The 24890-nt window shown below is 36.9% G+C and overlaps 1 protein-coding gene across 6 annotated transcripts in view; it reads right to left on the bottom strand.

The window, feature by feature from the left end:
• Nucleotides 1-24890, bottom strand: part of PDS5B (PDS5 cohesin associated factor B) — a 194157-nt gene that overhangs the window by 132651 nt on the left and 36616 nt on the right. The window contains exon 1 of one of the 6 annotated variants that reach the window (XM_047078720.1): nt 9196-9756. The exons of the other annotated variants lie outside the window; for them this stretch is intronic. The gene's annotated coding sequence lies outside the window, so the exon portion shown is untranslated. Of the gene's footprint in view, nt 1-9195; nt 9757-24890 lie in introns of those variants that run through there. 6 annotated transcript variants of the gene reach the window in all.

The raw sequence follows: 24890 nt of genomic DNA, 5'->3' as shown, positions 1-24890 counted from the left end.
TTAAACTGACAGATCCATAAAACGCACTACTAAAAAACTTACTTACTGACACATGCAATAATCTATGGTCATTAGACTTACTGCAATATCAAAAGGTTACATGCTATATGGTTTCATTAATTTAACATTCTCAAAATGACAACTATAGGCATGGAGAACAGATTAGTGGTTGCCAGGGTACACAGATACGACTGAGTGGTAGCATGAGAGAATTCTTTCATAATTCTGTATCTTGATTGTGATGGTAATGACAAGAATCTATACACAGGATCAAAGTACACAGGACTACATACACTCAGAGAGAGAGAGAGAAAATATTGTGCAGAAACTTGAGAAAACAGAGTAAGATCAGTAATTTAATTAACAATATTATACAAATGTCAATTTCCTAATTTGATATTGTACTACAGCTACATCAGATGTCACAACCAGCAAAAGATAACTGAAGGGTTCATAGGATTCTATGTTCATTTTTTACAACTTTATGCCTATAATTATTTCAAAATAAGAAGGCTTAAGAGCAAACCAATCAATTGTATTCATATGGACAGCAACTAGAAAGTTTAAAAATGCAATTTACATAGAAAAGCATAAAATACCTGCAGTAAATCTAACAAAAGATGTGCTTTTAGAGAAAATCTTAAAGCTTCACTGACAGAAATGAAAGAAAACCTAAATAAATGAAGATATATCATGGGCTGGGTTGGAAGTCTCAAATACTGTAAAGATAGCAAATCTTCCCTGTGATTATGGAATCAATACAATCCAATCAAATTCAAGTTTTGATTTTAAAAGAACTATAGCAAATTTATCTTAAAATTTATATGTAAATGCAAAAGGCCAAAAATAGCAAGATACTTAAAGAAGAAAACACTCTAAATGGATTTGTTCTATCAGATATTAAAACCCATTATAAAGGTAATTTAAATGATGTAGCATTAGTGCAGGAGGGAAAAAAAATCAATGGAAAAGACAGCCTAGAATCAGAGCTACGTGAAATTAATATACGTGAAAATTAATATATGAAACGCACAACAGTAAGAAAAGATCAGAGAGGACAAGATAAAAAGTTCCGAATATTGCCTAATATTTCAACAACATTAAATATTCCAATCCATGAACACTGGATGTTTTTCCATTTATTTGTGTCTTACTTCTTTGATCAACGTATTGCAGTTTTTGGTACACAAGTGTTTTGCCTCCTTGATAAAGTTTGTTCTCAAGGCATTTTTTTCCTTTTGATACTACTGTGAAGGAATTCTTTTGTTCATCTCCCACAGTTCATTGTTAGTATATAAAAATGTAACTGATTTTTGCATGTTGATTTGGTATCCTGCAACTTAACAGAATTTATTAGCTCTAAAAGGTTTTTTTGCAGGATCTTTAAGGTTTTCACATCATCTATAAACAGGTAATTTTACTTCTTCCTTTCTGATTTGGATTCCTTTTATTTCTTGCTTTTACTTCATTGTCTAACTGCTCTGACTAGGACTTCCAGTACCATGTTGAACAGAAGTGGCAAGACTGGGCATCTTTGTCTTGTTACTGATCTTAGAAGAAAGCTATTTTTCACCATTGAGAAATGCAAATCAATAAGGAGGAATCACTTCACTTGTTAGGATGGCCATTATAAAAAAAAAAAAAGAAAAGAAGAAGAAAAAGAAGAAAAAGAAAAAAAAAGCTAACAAGTGTTGACAAAACGTGGAAGATGAACTCTTGTACATTGTTGATGTGAATATACAATGATGCAGCCAGTAGGGAAAACAGTAGGGAGGCTCCTCAAAAAATTAAAAATAGAACTACCATACAATCCAGAAATCCTGATCCTGGCTATATATCCAAAAAACAATGGAAATCAATATCTCTTAAGATGTATCTGCATACCCATATTCACTGCAATATTATTCACAATAGCCAAGATATGGAAAGAACCCAAATCCTCATCAATAGATGAATGGATAAAGAAAAAGTGGTATATACTTAAAATAGAACAGTATTCAGGCTTAAAAAAGAAGAAAATCCTACCATTTGCAACAACATGGATGGACCTGGAAGACATTATGCTGAGTGAAATATGTTAGTGATAGAAGGGCAAATACTGCAGGACTCCATTTATAGAAGTATCTAAAATAGTCAAACTTATAGAAGCAGGAAATAGAATAGTGGCTGCCAGGAGATGAGAGGAGGAGGAAATGGGGAGTTATTCAATGAGTATAAAGTTACAGTTATACAAGACGGTTAAATTCTAGAGATGTTCTATACAACATGGCACCTATAGCTAAGTCAGTATTTAGGACTAACTTAAGAATTTAAGAGTAGGGGTGCCTGGCCACCTAAAGGTGGCTCACTGGGTTAAGCGTCTGACTTCGGTTCGGGTCATGACCTCATAGTTCATGGGCTGGAGCCCCACAGTGAGCTCTGTGCTGACAGTGCAGAGCCTGGAGCCTGCTTTCCATTTTCTCTCTCTCAATCTGCCCCTCCCCCACTCATGCTCATGTGTGCTACCTCTCTTGCTCTCTCAAAAGTAAACATCACAAAATATTTTTAAAAAGAATTTGTTAAGAGTATAGATTTCATGTGAAGTGTGTTCTTACCAAAAAAAAGCAAAGGGGCACAAGGAAACTTTTAGAAGTAATAGCTATTTTATTAGAAGTGATAGCTGTGTGGTAATGGTATCATAGGTGTTGTATATAATATATATGCAGTGTTTTCTCTATCAGTTATAGAGCAATAAATCTGTTTTAAAAAAAGAAAAGATTTTCAGGTACCCTTTGGGAAATAAAATGCTTTGCCCCATCTGCTGGGTCGAGGGTGGGGGCAGGGGAGAAGAGGAGGAGGAAGAGATAGAAGAGGAATAGGAGGAGGAGAAAGAAGAAGAAAAAGAAGAGGAGGGAAAATGGTCAGTGGGCAGTTAGATTTCCAGAGAGATGTCTGAGCCAGGGACAGATGTGGGGATCCTCAGTGATAGTTAAAACCAGAGGCACAGATGACAGATTCAGGAAGTCTTATAAAGTAAGAAGAGATAAGAGAAGGCACATCTTTAAGAAATAGGGAGAGGAAAAAGAACTTACAAAGGAATGTGAGAATGACCAAAGAAGTATGGAGAAGATGTGGAAGGAAGCTGTACCAGAAAGTAGGAGGTATACCATGTTTCAAGACAAGGAGTGGCCAACAGTACTAGATGCTACAGAGAGCTCAAGATGAAAAAACTCAACAGAAACCATTGAGGGATTAACTGAAAACGGGCATGAGGGATCTTACCGATGAAAATGTTCTAAAATTGGATTATGGTGATGATTGCATTTTTCAGTAAATTGCCTAAAAAAAAAATTATTGAACTGTACACTTGAAAGGGATAAAATTTATTAATTTTACAATATATAAATTATAGCTCAATAAAGTTGTTTGAAATTTTAATAATTCATTCAAGTTCTGAGATACTTTAATACCTACATAGAAAAAAATAACATCGGGGTGCCTGGGTGGCTCAGTGGGTTAAGCATCCAACTTCAGCTCAGGTCATGATCACATGGTTCGTGGATTCGAGCCCTGTGTCAGGCTCTGTGCTGACAGCTTGGAGCCTGGAGCCTGCTTCAGATTGTGTCTCCCTCTCTCTTTCTGCCCCTCCCCTACTTGCACTCTGTCCCTCTCTCAAAAATACATAAACGAGGTAGGAGGATGGGGGGAAGGAGGGGGGAGGAGGAGGAGGGAGGAGGAGGAGGGAGGAGGAGGGAGAAGGAAGAAGGAAAAGGAAAAAAATAACATCATACCTATACCTCACAGCTTACACAAAATGAATTCCAGGTAGATTAGTGAGAAGAACCAAGGTCATAGCTGTGTTCCTTCAACCAAAGAAGATAGATATTTAGCAAAGGCCCAGGACAAATCATTTCAGAGGATAGTAAATGTGACAGGATTCCCAGTTTTCCACAGAAGCTGGAATACAAAAAAGTCTCTGCCTTGCCTCGACACAAGTAAAAGCTAATGCTCATTATTCCTAACAATAGATATACAATTGTGACCACACCCTGCAACTAAGTAATATAGATATGGTGCCTTTGTAGAATAAAGTCATCTACATGGTCAAAAATTGGCCTTGGTAAAATTTGTCAAGTGCCTGTTATTTGCAGAACTCTTTAGCAGTGACCATCGGGCAAAATGAGTAAGATAGATCTCAAAATCTACCAAAAAAACCAAACATCTCCCTAAATATTTAAATCACAGTAAATTCTATAATTATTCTAACAGAAATAACAAGCTTGGAAAATATAAGATCAAAAGAAAGCCCATTTCTACAGGTGAATGGGGGTGAAGTGGTAATGATGTATAGAACAAAAGGACAGAGAGAACAGTTTAGAATGTGTTACCAATCTAGAGAAGAAAGTTCAGAATTTAACTTAAGATCTAGAATTGTGACTGAAGGAAAAGGTGGAAGGAAGTAAAGGGAGCTAAGGAAGAAAAGATAAGAGCCAATAAAGAGGCAGGTTTACTCAGTTTGCACTTCAGTTTTATAAACAATAGAACTGGAAGCAGAGATTTGAAGTATCTCTGTGAATATATACAAGCTGTTTCTTCAGAATGACATATTTACTGGCCCTTGTCTACTAAGCAAATGATGTACCTTAATTAAGTCTATGTTTAAACTTTCACTGACTTCTCCAACCAGAGCAAGACTCCTCCCCCTATAGCTAGGAAAACTTTGAACATATCATAATTGGCATTATCACATCATATTTAGTGAACTTATTCTATGTCTCTTACTAGGCCATAAGCCCTATAAGCGAAGGATAGTATATCATTTTATGCTAGCATCTATCAGAGAACCTAGCACAAAGCAGGTACTCTGGAAATCCTTGCTGAATGAATGACCAGAACTGTTCTAATAAATGATGGCTACAACAGGCAATACAGACCAGAAAGGAGAAATCAAATACAGTAAAACCAGTTAAAAAACTGCTACAACATTCCAGATAAGAAGTAAGGAAGAAATGGGGAAACAAGAACTGATTCAAAGACTTATGGATGATATTAAAAGAGAAGTAGAAAAAAAAAAAAAAAGGAAAGAGAAGTAGATGATTACAAGATTCAAAGCCTTTGTTCCTTGAAAGTCAATTACTTATTTACTGAGAATTTACTTGGTGCAATATACTACACCATATACAAGGAATGCAATGACAAGCAAATATATAAAATCTCTGCTCTCACCATAATGGAGATAGGGAAAAAACATACAGAGGTCAAGTCTTGGTGAAAAAATTTTGGTCTAAAAGGTAACTAAAGATATAGATCTGAAGTTTTAAAGAAAATCAAAGCCAGAAAATATTTTGGTCATAAAGCTCATGCTTTATGGGTTTACAAGATTAAGAAAAACATGTAGGATGAGCTGAGACACCAAGACTCAACCCTGAGGAAATATCTATATTGATATGGGGAGGGGGATAGGAAGAAAAACAGAAGGGTCAGAAAAGGTAGAAAAATAAAAATAAAAAAAAATGTTTTAACCTAGAAAAAAATGCTTGAAGATGAAGGGGTGGCATACAGTGCTAATTATTTCAGAAACACATGTTGCTGAAACATACAAAATGGCCTTAGTAAATACTCCCTTGGACCTGGTAAGGTGATCTTTAAGGAAAAAGTTTCCCGAAATAACAGAAATAACTATTAAACTGCAACCTAAGAGAAAAAAAAAAAAGTGTAAATGAGAAAGAGGGAAAGGGAGCAATGCTGAAGAAAGAAAGGGTATGGGAAATAAATAGGATCTTCAATTTTTATCAGAAATGAATAAGAGATATTGATATACAGCTGCTCCTCTGAGGTTTAACAGACTTAAATTATCTGACATAATATATTTCAACTTTGTGGACTTTCAATTATTCACATGTAAGGCAGAGTGGATACATTGAAAATAAGAAAATAATAACCGTACTTAAAAAATAATTTATATAGGGGCACCTGGGTGGCTCAGTCAGTTAAGCGTCCGACTTCGGCTCAGGTCATGATCTCACTGTGAGTTCGAGCCCCATGTCGGGCTCTGTGTTGACAGCTCAGAGCCTGGAGCCTGCTTCGGATTCTGCGTCTCCCTCTCTCTCTGTTCTATCCCCACTCATACCGTCTCTCTCTGCGTCTCAAAAAATAAATAAATGCTAAAAAAAAATTTTTTTAATAATAATTTACATAAAACTGACCACTATCAGAATCCATTTTATATACTAAATACACTATAGAAGAACAAATTCCTTTTTCCATTTAAAATATATATGCTTTTAATTTACCCCCAATTTATAGTAAAACTATGATATAGAATTTTCCTGCTTTTAAAGGGTAATGTGAAACAAATAGTTTCAGAAAGCAGTTAATTTCATTGTATGCACTGTAATGCATGTTGTTACAAATATTTACATTTTTATATCCAATATGAACAAATAAAACACAATAAAATATTCTAATACTAAAGAGCTTATACAACCTTTGAGTAAGTTCATCTAAAATGTTAATTAAGGGAAACATCTGTATTTTTAATCTGATCTTTTTTCATGTTTATTCATTTTTGAGAGCGTGTGCACACACACAGGGCAGAAAGCTAGAGGGAGACAGAGGATCCGAAGCTAACTCTGGGCTTTGACAACAGAGCTGGACATGGTGCTCAAACTCATGAACCATGTGACCATGACCCAAGCTCAAGTCCGATGCTCCACCAATTGAGCCACCTAAGCACCCCCATATCAGTATTTTTAAAAATCATACTGACAGTCACTGGAAGAAAAATCAATGAAAACATTGTTCTTTATTCTGATAATATCACATATAAATAAATGTTGTTAAGATCAAATAAGACTACAGTAAAAATATTTAAGATCCTTTCAATGAATGGAAAAAAACAAAGCACTGACTGGACTGAAGAGCAAAGGTAAGAGCAATAGGAATAATCATTTTTTTAACTGATCTGAGAAGAAATAAAGACATCTGACACTGTCGTGATTTTTATTAAAAATCCAGTATGTGACAACAAATTCAGGGTCACAGAAATCAAATCAAACTGCTACTAGAATCTCTACTTGGCTGTGTTTATTAAAAACTGCTGTTCCTCCTGGGACTTTACTCCAAGTCCGAGTTGGAATTAGAAGGGAAACAAGATTTTGTGAAGACTCTGGTAACTGCAAAATGCAGTCTTCCCACAATCGGTACCTCTTATAACCAGCAGATGGTGCCCTCCATAAAGACAACCTTTCCAGTCCAGAGTGATTACAGAGAATAGAAGTTAGGCTTATTCTAAGCCAGGAACAATTAAAAAGCTAGTAAGAGTGCTTTCTAAAAGAATAAAAGACAAAATAAATTATGTTAATTTTCCCTAAGTGTATAACCTTAAGGCCACGTTTACATATTTTCCAACTATGCAAACAAAAAGCTGTTTTCCATATACAGTGTTACCACTAAGCTACTAAGCAAGTTGAATTAATCTTTTTTAATTCAAATTAAGTTTATTTAATAGTTATCCCTATGAGTTCTGGTGAAACAAAGCAATTTTAAATGGCTTAAAGTCCTTTTAGACAGCAAACTCATTCTGTTCATATTTTTGGTAATGTTTATTTACAAAAGATTAAACATATTTCTTGCCTACATGCTTTTTAAGGACCATCAACATTACAGAAGGGAGTAAAGTTTAACTTAACTGGTTCAAAAAGAAAAAGAGCCCTAGGCCATAGAATATCTCGACTAGCACCAGTTTTTTTTTTTTTTTAATGTTTATTTATTTTTGAGAGACAAGTGAGCAAGCGAGAGCAAGCTCAAGTATGAGCAGGGGAGGGGCACAGAGGACCCGAAGGAGGCTCGAACTCAGGAACCATGAGATCATGACCTGAGCTGAAGTCAGATGCTTAACCAACTGGAGTCAGTGAAGCGCTCCATCAATTAGCACCAGTTTCTAACAATACATAAAGTATTCTGTTAAATCTTTTAGATTTTATTAAATGTTTATTTTGACAGAAAGAGAGAGAAGGGGAAAGAGAATGCCCATGTGTGCAAGTGGGGGGAGGGGCAGAGAGAGAAGAGACAGAATCCCAGGCAGGTTCTGTGCTGTTAGTGCAGAGCCAGACGCAGGGCTCGATCCCACGAACCATGAGATCATGACCTGAACTGAAACCAAGAGCTGGATGCTTTACCAACTGAGCCAACCAGGTGCCCCTGTAAATCTCTTTAAAGTAATACTTTTTGTATTAATAATGACAGTATCTCCCATTTACTAAATGACTGGTATTTCTCTACATCAGCTCAGTGTCCCATTCAGTGGGGAAATAAAATTGGGTATTCCTCTATGAACATCAAACCTTAAGCATACATTCTTGCACGCCCCTATTTCACTGAGAAAACAGCTCTATCAAACAGGAACCTCTTCAGGGTCCTATCACTAAATCTACTGGCCTACCTACAGCATTTATATCCATTTTCTCCTTCCTGTTATTAGAAAGTATATTAGCCTTACATCAAAAGCTAATCCCTAACCAGGTACACAAAATCCCATCCTCTACAGGTTTATCAGAGACTTTCACTTAATTAGTTGTCTCCTCTTTCCTCTGCCTCAGCATCCTCAGTGTCTACTCGATCCCTTCTCTCAGCACTCAACATACTCTGTTCTCCAGTGGAAAGAATACCGCAACACACCTGCTCAGACTACAAATACCCCTCCAACTACTACTGTCTTCTCTCTCAAATTACTTTCACAGCCAAGCCTCTCAAGAAGTATATTTTCTACCTTCACATCTTCAGTTCCCATTCACTTTTCATACTAGCAATCTTGTTTCCAACATCCCCCCCCCCCATCATCAGCAATAATGCCTTTGCCATAATCATCGTAGCAGGCTTCAAAAACGGCAAAGGATTTTTCCTTTTTCTGTAACTACACCCTTGCAACGTGACTTTGTTGCTCCTCCAATCAAGAGTGTTTTTCCAGCCCTTGAATCTGAAATGAACTTATGACTTGATCCACTAGGACATTTGGCAAGCTTAACAAGGGTTTCTGGCTTGGAGTTTACAGACTTGCTGCTTTTGGAACTCTACTGAACCTGTGCACAAACAAGCCCAGAAGTCATCACACTGGAAAATGAGAGATCATATGGAAAGAGGTCCCAGTTTTTCCAGCCACGATCATCATGAACAAGCCAGCCACAGCCAAACTAGCAGGTAATGACAGAGGCATACCTGTAGATGCATGAGCAAGCCCAGGTAAGGGATCACTAAAGCTGATCCAGATGAGTAGAACTGCCCAGCTACTGCCCAGCTAAGCCAAACTCAACTTGTCAACCTGTAGAACTGGAAGCCAAATAAACGGTGGTTATTTTAAGCCGTTAACTTGTGGGGTGATTTGCTATGCAATAAAAGCTAACTAGAAGTCATCACTGACCTCCATGCTGTCGAATCAAATGAACACTTTTCTAACCCTTATTTAATTGATCTCAGCAGTACAGACACACAGTTGATGATACCCTTCTCCTTGAAACACTCTCTTCCTTTGGTTCCTAGTCTACTCTACCTCTTCTTGATTTTCCTCCTACCTTACTGGTCTCTCTTGTCTTCGTTGTCTCCTTTTCTACCCAGCCTCTAAATATTAGTAATTCATCAGAATTCAATCCTGACCCTTTTATTCACTTTTTAGTCTATATGTTTTTCTCCAGACTTTTGCCATAAGCTTTTTAAAACCTACTCCAAAGACTTTAAAATAATACATACCCTACCAACAGATCTCTTATAAAAGCTAGTTCACATATACAACCAGTTGACATTTCTACTTGGTTTATTCACAAAGGCATCTCGGGGCGCCTGGGTGGCGCAGTCGGTTAAGCGTCCGACTTCAGCCAGGTCACGATCTCGCGGTCCGTGAGTTCGAGCCCCGCGTCGGGCTCTGGGCTGATGGCTCAGAGCCTGGAGCCTGTTTCCGATTCTGTGTCTCCCTCTCTCTCTGCCCCTCCCCCGTTCATGCTCTGTCTCTCTCTGTCCCAAAAATAAATAAACGTTGAAAAAAAAAAAAAATTTATTCACAAAGGCATCTTGAACTTAAAATCCCCCAAATTAAACAACAAGCTATCTTCCAACTTCTTCCCCTTCCAAAATAACCCACCTTCTATCTTCTCTCTGTATATGGTGCCTTAGTGTACCCAATTTGTTCCTCCCCAAAAAACTGGGAGTGACCCTTTCAACATTTAAGACCAACCAAGTCCTGTGAATGCTACTTGTAAAAGATAAATGAAATCCACCCTCATTTAGCCATCATTTCACCACAACCTAATCTAAGCCACCTCCAATTTGTTCTTCATAACAGCAGCCAGAACTGATCTTCTTAGCACAGTAATCTCCTCATATCATTGCCTTAAAATTCTTAAATAGATTCCCAGTACCCTTAAAATAAGTTCCAAATATATTAATCTGACCACTTTAATCACCATACTCCTATCACACCTCTACTCCTTAAAGGCACCAAACCAAGATCTTTCTGTCTCAGTGTGTGCTATTCTTTCTGCCTCAAACCTTTTTCCTCCTGTCACCTCTTCCCCTCATGCCTGGCTAACACTGATTTTTCAAATCTTATGTGTCAATTCCTCAGGTACGCTTTCCCAAGTCTGCCCAAACTAAACTAAATCTCTACTATATGCTCTCAACACTACCCCTGTACTTTTCCTTCAAAGAATTTATCATAAGTATAGGTGTTTATCTTCTAATGTCTATATTCCCTTCTGAACTTTCATGAACTATATGAGAATAAGAATATAATTTTGTTCACTGCTGTATATCTAAGTAACAGTGATAGGCAAAAAAGCGAGAGCTGAGCTCAAGAAATAATTCTTAATAATGAGATGAATTACATAATTACGCCCATTTTATAAATGAGGAAACTGAGAGTCAAAGAGATTAACTATGCTGAAGTTATCCAGCAACTAAACTGGAACTAATCCATATCTGATTCCCAAAGCCTATTCCCTTAACCTCATGGCTCCCAATTTTTGGAGCACACTTGAATCTCCTAATCTTCAGGCCCAAACACCCACACTTAAAAAAGGTTCCATGGAGCACCTGGGTGGTTCAGTCAGTTAAGCATCCAACTTTGGTTCAGGTCATGATCTCATGGTTCGTGGGTTCAAGTCCCACGTTGGGCTCTGTGCTGACAGCTTGGAACCAGGAGCCTGCTTCAGATTCTGTGTCTTTCTCCTTCTCTCGGCCCCTCCCCCACTCACACTCAGTGTCTCTCTCTCTCTCCCTCACAAAAATAAACAAACATTAAAAAAGGTTACATGAGGATTTTTATATGCAAAGTTAAATAACAATGCAACTTAATGGCCAAAAAGTAGAGACAACCCAAACATCTATTAATTGATGAATGGATAAACAAAATGTGGTATACCCATACAAGGGAAAGCTAGTTAGGAATGAAATGGAACAAAGTACTGAAATATGATACAACATGGATGAACCTCAAAAATATTCCACAAATAAGAAAAGCAAGACACAAAAAACTATGTATTGCATAGATTACACTTACAGGAAACATCCATAAAAAGCAAATAGACGAGTTGTCATCTGGCACTGGGGTTGAGAAAGGAGTAACCACAAATGGACACCAGCAATCTTTGGAGGACAATGGTTATACACTCTAAATTTGCTAAAAATCACTGGCTTATAGACCTAAGTGTTTTCAAGGAAACACAAAAGAGAACAACTCATTCTGTCAAAGATGGTAGAGAAAATCAGCAGCAGCACATCACAAAGTTGGAATTCAAGCTGTGGAAGACAGGAAGATAGCTAGGTATGGATTCTAGGATTCAAAATGGCTATGAGGCAGAGGAAACACTGAGCAATTAGAAAAAGCACAAAAATATGCTAGACCTGAAAAAAAAAAAGTACAGGTATCTGTTATATGTGCATTTCTAGAAAAATCTCATTCTGCAAATCACACTTTTCAAAATAATGGATAAAACAGAACATTAGCAAAACAACAACAATCCAAATATCATACAAGCATAGTTAGTCTCCATTTATTTCCAGCATCGTAATCAAACTTTTCAACATTGAACATTAGAGTTCAGGTTTTCTCCTTCAAGATGTAGGCCCTTGAAGGTAGTACTGACTTCTAACAGAAATAAATTTAGCAAAATTGAAAACAGCTTTCAATTTTTTGTTAAACAGGAAGGAAACAGCCTTACAGATACTTTATCTGCACTTGAAGCCGTACTAGACTGCTTAATACAGAAAGACTTAGGGATTCTCGACTCTAATAATCTTCTGCTTGTAAAAAACAAAGGCAATTTTGCATCAGGATTTTCAGCCTTTTTTTTTTTTTTGCATCTATGGGTACAAAATATTATCACTTTAAAATAAACTAAAGAACGTAGTTTTCTTCATAACACAATAAATCTAAACAATCTTGTCAAACACCTAGATCCCATATAACTTCAAACATAATAAAACTGGTCCCACATTTTAAATTTTTTTAAACTTCTGAGACAGAATTGACATAACACATCATATTAATTTCAGGTGTACAATATAATGATTCAGTATATGTATGTATTGTGAAATGATGACTAAAATAAGTCTAGTTATTAACAAGTTACAAATTTTCTTAAGAATTAAAAATTTTTAAGTGTAAGTACAGTAACTACATAACCTAAGCAAGGTTGTTAATTAAACACTGGTCATTATACTGCTGTCTTAACCTTTTTCTTCCCACTAAACCATACTTCTCTCCTGTTTTCTATTGTATTAACCATCTTTACCACAAAATTTTAAAAAATGTTTTAAGTTATGTACCTTGTAGATGGAAGTATAATGACTAAATTGGGAGAAGGATGACTGGAAGATAAACCTGGATGTCAAGTCCACCAAGAAGTGTAATTTGATAACTTTCTCAGTAAATTTCCCTATAATGGGAAAACATACCAAAACCAACACAGTACATAAATATTTGAAGATATTCCTAAATATATAAACTTTGAAGGTATGCACAAGCGTTTTAATCTAGTCTCACTGATTAATATCACTTTTTTCAGTTATTTTCAACTGTATTAATGTCCAAAAGTTTCTTTACCTATTTAGGCATATTATATTTGCAGCTGCATCACCCTGATGAGGAAACTGCTGCTTATTCCATGAGAGAATTACAAAGATTTTTCTGTTTATGACAGATAATTGCCAACAACTACCTAATACACTTCCTAGCTAAAATCAACCCGGTTTTGTTCTTTGGCATTACTGCCCAAACATGAATGCTTGTTTTTGTTTGTTTTCTTAAACAAGTTTATGGGGATATAATTCACATACCAGACAATTCACTCTTTATTTAAAGTACACAATTCAAGGGGCGCCTGGGTCGGTCAGTCAGTTGAGCATCTGACATCAGCTCAAGTCATGATCTCGCAGCTTCTGAGTTCGGGCCCCGCATTGGGCTCTGTGCTGGCGGCTCAGGGCCCGGAGCCTGCTTCGGATTTTGTATCTCCCCCTCTCTCTGCCCCGTTCCTGCTCATGCTCTGTATCTCTCTGTCTCTCAAGAGTAAATAAATGTTAAAAAAAAAAAAAAAATTTTTTTTTTTTAAATAAAAAATAAAATAATAAAGTACACAATTCAAGGGGTGCCTGGGTGGCTCAGCTGATTAAGCGTCCAACTTTAGCTCAGGTCATGATCTCACAATCTGTGAGTTCAAGTCCAGCGTCGGGCTCTGTGTTGACGGCTCAGGGTCTGGAGCCTGACTCAGATTCTGTGTCTCCCCTCTCTCTCTCTGCCTCTCTCCAGCTCATGCTCTTTCTCTCAAAAATAAACATACATTTAAAAAATAATAATAGAGTACACAATTCAACAGCTTTTGCTATTGGTACTTTTTATTGTGGTAAAATATATATAAAGTGAAATTTGCCATTTTTGCCATTTTTAATGTAGAATTCAGTGGCGCTGATTATACTCACAATGTTGAGCAGCCTTCACCATTATCTATTCCTGAAACTTTTCATAACCCTAAAAAGAAACTCTATAACCATTAAGTAATAACCCCCCCCACTCTGTCTTCTCCCCAGCCCCTAGTAACCTCTAATCTACTTTCTATCTCTATCAATTTGCCTATTCTAAGTATCTCATCTAAGTGTAACCATACAGTATTTGTCCTTTTGTGCCTGGCTTATTTCACTCAGAATTATCTCCAAGATCCATTCATGCTGTATCAACTATCATGCCCTCATTACTTTTTATGATGGAATAACATTCCATTGAACACATATGACACTTTATTCATTCATCTGTTAATGGATTGTTTCCACTTAGGTTGTTTCCACTTATAGCTATTATAAATACTACTATAAACATGGGTGTACCAATATCTCTTCAAGGCCCTGTTTTCAATTTTTTGGTATATACTTAGGATTTTACGGATTCTTTGAAGAAATGTCTATTCAAGTCCTTTGCCGATTTTGAAAGTAGGTTATTTGTCCTTTTGCTGTTGAGCTGCAGGCATCCTTTATATATTCTGGATATTAAATCCTTATCAGATATATGATTTATAAATATTTTCTCCCATTCTGTATTGTCTTTTCCCTTTCTTAATAATGACCTTTGATGCACAAGTTTTTAATTTTTATGAAGCCAAATTTATCCATTTTGTTTCTTTTACTGCTTTTGCTGATGGTATCACAGCCAAGAATTTGTTACTAAATCCAAGGGCATGAAATTTTACCACTATGTTTTCTTGGAAGAGTTTATGGGCTTTAGCTCTTTAGGGCCATTGATCCACTTTAAGCTAATTTTTATATATTGTTTGAGATATGGGTCCAACCTTCATTCTTTTGCATGTAGAAACCCAGTTCTCCCAGTGTCATCTAAAGACTACACTTCTCCTATTTATTCTTAATAAAAATGTCCTGGTGTCTCCTCTAGAAATTTTGATTCAGTAGATTTGGGAGAGACTTCATATTCCACATTGTTTTTAAATGTTTATTTATTTTTGAAGGAAAGAGAGACAGAGCGTGAGTCGGGGGAGGGCAGAGAGAGAGGGAGACACAGAACCTGAAGCAGGTTTTAGGCTCTGAGCTGTCAGCACAGAGCCCGATGCAGGGCTTGAACTCACAAACTAGGAGATCATGACCTGAGCTGAAGTCGGTAGCTTAACCGACTGAGTCACCCAGGCACCCCCATATCCCACATTTTTAAGGAGTGTCTCAGATAATTCCCATGGTCAAACAAGTTTGAAGAACAGTACAGAATATTCTAGAGCAGCCAAAAATCTATTTCTTTTTATTTTTTTAGGTTTGTTTCTTCATTGTGAGAGAGGGAGAGAGAGAGCATGAACAAGCGAGGGAGGAAGAGGCAGAGAAAGAGGAAACAGAATTCCAAGCAAGCTCCACGTTGACATGGGGCTCAATCTCAAGAAACAAGAAATAATGTCCTGAACTGAAATCAAGAGTAGGACGCTTAACTGACTGAGCAACCCAGGCCCCCCAGAACTATTTCTTTTTAATCCTTGCTTAGCCCTCAGATAGGCTCTTAGCTTATTCTACACCTGGGTGAGCCCTTAATTTTCACAAAAGGTTGTCAACCTTACCATCCGCTCATTTGATCTCTACAACATAGAACTTTGCTAAAATAACACAAACTTGCCACAATACCAGACTCATGCCATTCATTCTTTTAACAAGAAATATTTGAACATTTATTATACCACAGCACTGTTTGAGCTAGGGGAGATATAGCAATAAAGACAAAGAAGCATACTCTTGTGGAACTTAAAGTTGAAGGGAGAAAGACAACAAATAAGCGTGTGTGTTAGGTAATGTGAAATGTTAATAAAACTAAGGGTAAGTGGAGAAGGGAGCTGTTTTAGATTGCAAAGACAAAAAAGGACTCTTGAATGAAGTGACATTTAAACAGAAACCTGAAAAATAATAAACTATGCAAACACCAAAGGCAGAATATTCAAGATAGAGTAAGGTCCAGAGAATACAACCTTAACAATATCCTACCCAACTGTCAGCAAAGAAGCCCAGTTAGATTTCAAGGATTATGAAAGATTTTTGGAAGAAATCTGATTCATCTCTTCCTCTAGATCAGGGATTCTCAACCAAAGCACCACTGGTTGATGTTTTTGCTCAGAATTCTTTGCTGTGGGTGGGCATATGAGTGTTCCTACGCATTCCAAGATGGTTAGCCACATCCCTGGCCTTGGCCCACCAGACACCAGTAGCATATAAACATAAACACACACGCACCCCACCATGACCCGTAGTTTTACATAAAACCAAAAATGTTTCCAAGTATTACCAAATATCCCTGCAGGGCAAAATCATTCTAGATTGAGAACCACCACTCCAGATCAGTTCTTAAATTGAACTTCGAAAAAGGAAACCCATAAAAATGGGCTTTAAGAGGTCTATGAGGCATGTAGTCATGTAAGAGAGTCCATGAAGTTTGCATATATGTGAAAATGTGTTTTCTAGAGAGAAAGTACACAGCTTATAATACTAGAAGGCTAAAGACCCAGAAAAGAAAAGTTAAGGAATGCTTTAATATTTTAATTGGGTTACTAAGAAGATTGTATAAATTCCTAGAAACATACACTCTTCCAAGACTGAATCAGGGAGAAATACAAAATCTGACCAGAAAATATACACTTATTTATATATTTTTAAGTGGGTAAACAACATCTGAAAGCTCCAGATTTGAGCCACATTTCTCCTAGCCCCCACGTATTTAATTTTAATGGGCTGCACTTTGGCTTCTTTTTTTTTTTTCTTTCATCACAAAACCCTTTAAAAACCTATGAAACCAGTCACTGAATGTACTGAAAGATGTTTTTGATAAATCATTAACTGTCATTTTATTATCATTCCTATTTAACAAATGAAGAAACCTAGGTCAAGAGAGGTTGACTGATTTACCCAGGATCAGAAAGGTCCTGTATGAGAGAACTGGAATGACACCTCAGCTGCTTACATGGTTATATGACTGGAAACGGCCACAGTAGCATACCTAACCTCTTGGTTTTATTTATTTCAAAAACAAAGTATGGAGCTTTATAGTTATGGTATATAACAAATAAGTCTCTAACAAACTATCTTCAAAAAGCATAAGATGAATAAATCAAACAGAAATATCAACTGTAAGGTTAACACTGTCCAAGAGTTAAAAACCTAAAACTTGCTCAAGGGAAGTGAAACTTTTTCTGACACTTGAGTCCTCACTGAACCCTCAGGAGATCAGTGAGTAATACAAAGGATAACCCTGCACCATATCTAGAATAAGCACAGAAATGAGTTTTATTTACTTCTTTTTATCCTTCAATGCAAGCCAAAGTACAATTCAAAGTATTTAAAATATGGTTCAATAAAAACAATTCCATGGGAATTGGGAGCCAACACAAGCATCCAAAAAGTTAGTGATCTCAGTGGCTGGTTTGATCTAAAAGAAAAATCTGATTACACAGGGCAGTGATTCTTCAAGCTTATTTTAATGATGAAACTCATTCTTCTAACCAAAATGTTCCAACAACATCAAATACAGTGAACAGATTAAAAGTTAAAAGAGCTCTCCAGTTGAACTGGGTGATCAGTACCCCAATGCCCCCAACTCTTCTTGTCAAGGAAGTCCCGGGGAACAATGTGAAAACCACTGATCTGTCAGTGTTTGGAAATGTAAATTATTACAGCCTTTCTAAAAAGAAATGTATGCATAATATCTATTAAATTTTTTTTTTAATTTTTTTTTTCAACGTTTATTTATTTTTGGGACAGAGAGAGACAGAGCATGAACGGGGGAGGGGCAGAGAGAGAGGGAGACACAGAATCGGAAACAGGCTCCAGGCTCTGAGCCATCAGCCCAGAGCCTGACGCGGGGCTCGAACTCATGGACCGCGAGATCGTGACCTGGCTGAAGTCGGACGCTTAACCGACTGCGCCACCCAGGCGCCCCAATATCTATTAAATTTAACAGCACATTCCCTTCAACCCAGTAATCCTCCTCTTCCCATTCTATCTCACCGTAATAAAAATGTCAATATAAATTGTACAAGAATATTTATCTTAGCACTGTTTATAGTGGGGGGAAAAAAAACCATGGGAAAAACCTGACATCGACAAGGAAACAGCTAAATGAAACGTGCCAAATCTTCCCACAGAAGATTATGCAGTCAGTACAATAAATAAGCTCTATCAAGCTCATCCATACTAATGCTAAGCGAGAAAAGTATTATTCTCAAGTCTGTGCATGCGTGCGCGCAAACACACACACACACACACACACACACACACACACACACATATGGATATAAGGACAACATTTTCATAAAACAAGTACCACCATAACATATACCAAAAATAAAAGCACTTCTAGAGAGATGGAAAAATATGCACAGAACTAAATTAACGGGAAATATAGAATTCAAAATTATTGCCACTGTCAAGCATGTAAAAATGGAATACAGACTTGATTTGAACTTTGAATGAAAAATAGTTCTCTTATAAGATATGTTATTTCAAGTACTTGTAATAAAGTATTTTTAAAAAGCATTTTTTAAAGACGGAAAACAAACCAGTAATCGACAGATATTATGGACTGCCTATCCTTTGAGCTTTCCTTAACATTTTTTTCTTAAAACTGAACTTTTAAATGAAGACTAGACAAAAGATGTTCAAGGTTGTAGACCGTGGCAGGAGCCAAGAGTGTAAATATTCTGAACTGCCAAAGGCACCTCTGCCTTTAACAAGATGCAACTAGACCGCTCAGTAGATTGGCTTCATACAAATACCTATAGCTTACCCTACAGAAATGGCTGCATTTTCTCTTCTATGAAATGTAGATAGCAACTATTTGCTTAACTGCTGTATAAGCTGTAAATACCTACACCTACCATTACCAAATGGTGCTCCAAGATATCTCAGAACACCCAAAACACCACTGCTAAAGTCACAGGCATTATGGGATATTTTTAATTAGCGATAAAACGTGATGATTCTCAAGATTTGTCAGACACCAAGTAAACTACTAGCTCGAGGTAATTCCATTTCAACATAAAATCATTCTACATTCCTTCTGAAGGTACCACATCAATGAGAAACTGGCTTTGGGGGCAGGTGATGAGATAAAAAAAAGTACTGCAGTGAGAAGTAGGAAATGAGGTGGGAGTGTCCAATCCCATCCTAACAGGCAAATATATCCCATTAGTAAATAACTTTCATTATTTAAGAATTTAAAAATATATATTTTTTCTTTCAATGTATATGTAATTCCTAAGCCATAAATACTTAAGTTATTGAGTACTGAAACAGAACTATTAGGTTATCATTTTTTGGCTCTATGAAAAAAGTGACAAAACACAAAGGGGACCATAAACCAAGAATTTCTGGGAACCTTTCACTGTATGTTTACAAGTGATTGTCACAGATATTTTATTAAGTTGCACTATGGTACATCATGTCTACTCTATGTTCACTGGTAACAGGGCCAAAAAAAATGAAAAACTGCAAAGACTGAAAACATACCAAAACGTGAGGATGTTCACTACATTTCATTCTAGAAAAGCAGGAAACAAAACTAAAGGTTGAATAACTAAAGAAAGAAATACCCAAACGTTACTTATACTACACTGATTTATTTAAAGACAAGGGCGTGGTTCCTGGGTGGCTCACCTGGTTAAGCATCTGGCTTTGGCTCAGGTCATGGTTCGCAGTTTATGGGTTCAAGCCCCGCATCAGGCTCTGTGCTGACAGCTCAGGGCCTGGAGCATGTGTCTCCCTGTCTCCCTCTCTGCCCCTCCCCCACTCGTGCTCTCTCTCAAAAATAAACAAACATTTAAAAAAACTGTTTTTAAATAAAGACAAGGGCTATTTCGGTCTCAAAGCCTTGGTTATCTAACAATCTTTTCAAATACTCTTAAGCATTTGAGCTCTTCTGTCAAACAAAATCTCCCACCAAATTCTAAGTTACAAAATACCTAAAAAGCAGAAGTCTCTACAGCTAGGAGGTGCCTAGGACCACAGTCTGTTCTACCTCCTCCACACCTATAACAGTATCCACTGGAACTCCAAGACTTCAACAAACAGCTTATGGCTGCTATTGCAAGGAAGGGGGCAGAAATGCCACCAGCTCTTCAATTAAAGCTGCTCAACTCTACAGAAGATCTCCTTTGAATTACGGATTCTTTGGGGGAGGCATAGGTCACAATCCATAACCTAAGGCCAGGACAGTGACTTTCAAATTTTCATTTTTTAATTGCAGTACAACCCAATACATAAACACGCTAAGAAAAAAAAAGTCTCATTAAATAATACTCTTTTTGTGGGTAATTCATGAGGTTTTCTATTCTAATTGAAACCAGTTTACAAAAAATCTCTGACCTAATAAATGACTTCTCAAAGTCTCAATGACTTCTCAATCTATCAAAAAAATGTCAGTGAGTGCGAACACGAGAAAGGGGACAACAAATTCTTACTTAGTAATAAAGGAACACAAAAGAGAAAAAAAACTTAAGATTCCCACCTCATCATGCATACACAAAAAAAACCAAAAAAACAAAAAACAAAAACAACAAAAAGGGGTGATGAAAAAGGAGGGAAACAGTAAGGAAGGAGTGGATATGCAGAAGTTAGAGCTCCGATGTAAAAAGTAAAATCATCAAAATCTTATCCCTAGTTAAGAAGGAACTTTTCTACCTGAAAAGAAGAGAATAAACCTTTGAATCTTTTTCAACAGAACTTCTGATTTTACAGTGGTTAATCACATTATAATATATCTCTCTTCTCCCCCAAATCTATTAAAATGGCCCAAGAACTATAAAAACAAAGAAAAAGCAATGTTAGAAATCAGAAGGTCACTGACCATGCTGATAGTCAACAGAAGCAAAACCAAAACTCCATAAACCACCCCAACTCAGAAGAAATGGAGTGGAATGGACTGAAGACAACAAGATGAATGTACCCTAGCTCTGGCCCACCATAATTAATAAAACACAATCTTCCAGTAACTACTCCTACCTCTACAGCAAATTACTTCCTAATTCCTGTTAATAATCTCAGCTCAAGAGAACACAGCAAATAGGATTTTGGAACTCCACCAGATATCAAAGCAAAGCTAAGATGGGCAAAGAGCTTTCATATGAGCTTTCTTGACTCAACACAGACTGCAAGATAAATCATTTGGGATTTTGTGACCCAAATGCTCTTTCAGCCATTTGTCTTGTTCAAGGGAGACACAAGCCTTGCCAATATGTTCCCTGCCCACATACCCTAAACAATAATTCACTTTTTTAAATGCTGTCTCAGTTCATTTACCACACCAGGGATAACCCACATAGAGGATTAGAGCCACACATCCCTTAGGAGAACTCATCTAGAGAAAATAATCTAATTGGTACAACTACTAAAGCAGCCCACACCCACTGTCAATAATAATTAATTTAGAATCTCGCTTAACTGCATATCAACAAAGACATATCAACAAGCACATCAGGAGAGTCAGAGGGTCCAAAAGAAGTACACCAACTGAGTATCACGGCAAAAAGGTCAAGTAAAATTTAAAAACTACAGTAAGACACAGAAGAAATTTTAAAGAATTTCTAAATTAGTACACTGAATGAAACGTGGAGAGATTTATGTATACGACTAGAGTAGACTACCTGAAAAGTAGCAACAGTAAAACAAGAAAATTCTGGGGACCTGAAAGCATGAGAAAGGGAAAGGGTGACTTTTGGGAAAGGGTGAAGAGAAAGGTATCTAACAGAGGTAGTGATGAGCCTAACAAATACAACTTAAAAAATGGAACATCCAGGGCGCCTGGGTGGCTCAGTCGGTTAAGCGGCCGACTTCAGCTCAGGTCACGTTCTCGCGGTCCGTGAGTTCGAGCCCCGCATCGGGCTCTGGGCTGATGGCTCAGGGCCTGGAGCCTGCTTCCAATTCTGTGTCTCCCTCTCTCTCTGTCCCTCCCCCGTTCATGCTCTGTCTCTCTCTGTCTCAAAAATAAAAACATTAAAAAATAAATAAATAAATAAATAAAAATGGAACATCCTACAATATACAGACTTATTATAAAGAGCCCAACAAATCCAGCAGGAAATTATGTTGCTGAGCTCATAAAAAAGAAAATCTATAAGGATATCTCCACACTCCACCTTCACTGCCACACTCCCCACCTATCCATCTCCACAAAAATAGGATGAAATGAAACTTGAGTAATAAGTAGTATGCACATAAAGATGTAAGAAAACAAACATTCATATCAGCACAGTGCTAGCTACTAGGAGGCAAACTGAACCTGAGAGTCATGCTTTAAGCATATAAGACCCTAGACAGCTCCCAAGACATAACAAGTCCTATTTCCTAGCAGATGCAAAAGAAATTCCTCTATGGAGTGAAAAAAAAAAAAAACAAAAAACAAAAAAAAACTTCTCAATGTAAGCTCCCAAATTTTCCACATATTAAATAAAGCTCAACAAAATATGAGTCCTGCTCAAGGATCACCACACACCTAAGGACACAAATACCAAGAGTGAACATGTTATACACCACTGAATTCAGATCTTCAATATTGCCAAATTATAAAATATGAAACGACACACACATAAAAGGGATTTTTAAAAATTAAACCACAGAATATGCGAACAAAAAGAAACTTTTGAAAATCACCAAAAAAAACTAGAAATGAACAACAAAAAAAACTAATGGATGATTTCAAAATCTCAATGAACAGGTTAAACATTAAAAATGGGCAGAAAGAAAGTCATAAAAATTAGTAATTTGAAGAAACCACATAAAATGCAAAGCTAGGAGGTGAGAAATTTAAAGGAGAATTAAGAGACAGGAGATAACAAACTTTGAAATTCTAATAGAAGAAAGTTTTTAAAAAAGAACTTTTAAACAAGGTAGCAGAATACAAACAAGCACTGTACACAACTAACAAGTCTCATTTAGGGGATAAAAAAGAGAACTAAAATGCTGGGCAATATCATCATGGAAGCTGGGAGGAGGGTGCTATTGATAGTAAAAGGGACTTTGTGTCAATTTTGAAAGGGACCAAGGTATTAATACTAAAACTACTTTATGCAATACAGAATTTCAAAGGTATTAACTATTTTTTAAAAGAAACACACTAAAACTACCACACCTAAAAAAAAAAAAAAAAAGGGCAGTTAGACATCAACATCATTGCATTGTAAGTAAGTAGTTGCTTTTTTCTCCCTCCTTCGATTTGTAACTAATCATACATCCATAGCCCAATAAAAAGCACCTCTGCACAGCACAACAGGACCACAAATGATGGTCCACCCGTCTGTGCACCAATGGGTGGATAGGAAGCTACAGATAGGAACAGTAGCAGAAAAAGCAGCAGATCTAGTGTCCGTTTTGGCAGAGAAGGTGGAAGGTGAAAGTGATCACTGGACGTCCAGTGCATGCTGCCATGCATGCTGCAGCTGGAAAGACCCACTACTTTCTCTGAGAAGAATCCACAGTGACTGCAGGGAGGGAAGGGTAAAAGGAAGCAGGCAAAGAACTTCAGAAAATCGTTTTCTACTGTCTACCCCAGGATTCTGGTAAGCCGATCAAGACTCACGGTGTACCTCTAAGAGCCCCCCCCCCCAACATTAAAGGACTCTCCCCTACTGGACTGTGGGCAAACCCAAAGCCCCAAGTGCTAAGCACACACCTCCCCCCAAATCTGCCACCATGCTTTTTCTCTCTGGCAGTTTTTTTTGTTTTTGTTTTTATACCAATACTCACAAACATAGTGGCAAGTAAGCCCTGGTCAGAGACACCAAAAACTTGTGCTACAGCACTACCTACTGAAAAACAAGAAGGCTCCTAATTACCAACCTATTGAGCTTTTGAGAATGAAAGGAAATAAAGCTTTAAGTAAATAAGAAAGATGTTCACTACTTCCAATACAGGCAGAAGCACTTTTTAATCAAACACTATAAAAAAATCATGATAATATGATATCACAAAAGAAAATGAAAACTTTCCAGCAACTAAATACAAAAACACAAAACACTGCCATCTAACTAATAAAGAACTCAAAATAGCTTCGTGAAGAAGTTGAGCTAAAAGAAAACTCAGGAAGGCAATACAATGATCTCAGGAATAAAATTTATGAACACAAGGAGTATCTTAGCGAAGAGAAATTCTAAAAAAGAACTACACAGTTCTAAAGATAAAGAACTCGATAAATAAGGAATGCATTAGGTTTCATTGAAAATCAAGCATATCAGGGGGGCGCCTGGGTGGCTCAGTCAGTTAAGCCTCCAACTTCAGCTCAGGTCATGATCTCACAGTTCATGGGTTCAAGCCCCATGCTGACAGCTCAGAACCTGAAGCCTGCTTTGGATTCTGAGTCTCCTTCTCTCTCTGCACCTCCCCTGCTTGCACTCTGTCTCTCGCTCTCTCAAAAATAAATAAACAAAAAATTTTAAAAAAGATAATTTATGACATCAAAAATATCAAGGAAGAACAGAAGAATGGAACAGCTTTATAGGTAAATGAAGATAAACTACCAACAGAAAGACTATTTTATCTATGAAATATTTTATGTAAACCTCATGGAAACCAATAAGTAAAATCTACAGCAGAGACACAAATCATTTAAAAAGAAAGAAAGAAAAAAAAAAGGGGGGGGGACTGAGCAAATTACCATGGAAAACTACCAATATACAAAGGTAGATAAACAGTAGAAAAAAGAAACAATAAAGAGACAAAATAACCAAAAGACAAAAGATAAAGTGACAGCTGTAAATCGTTACATATCAATAATCACCCTAAATATAAATGGATTGAACTTACCAACCAAAAGGTACGGAGTGGCTGGATAGATTAAAAAAACAAGACTCAACTATATCCTGTCTACAGGAGATTCATCTCAGCTCTAACAACACACATAGGCTCAA

The sequence above is a fragment of the Lynx rufus genome, unplaced genomic scaffold, assembly GCF_022079265.1.
Source record: "Lynx rufus isolate CCGP_SWC_20201006 ecotype Redwood Valley unplaced genomic scaffold, mLynRuf1.p SCAF_1, whole genome shotgun sequence".
Lineage (NCBI taxonomy): Eukaryota > Metazoa > Chordata > Mammalia > Carnivora > Felidae > Lynx > Lynx rufus.
Note: the sequence above shows the minus strand (reverse complement) of the source record. Positions and strands in the feature narration are given on the sequence as shown.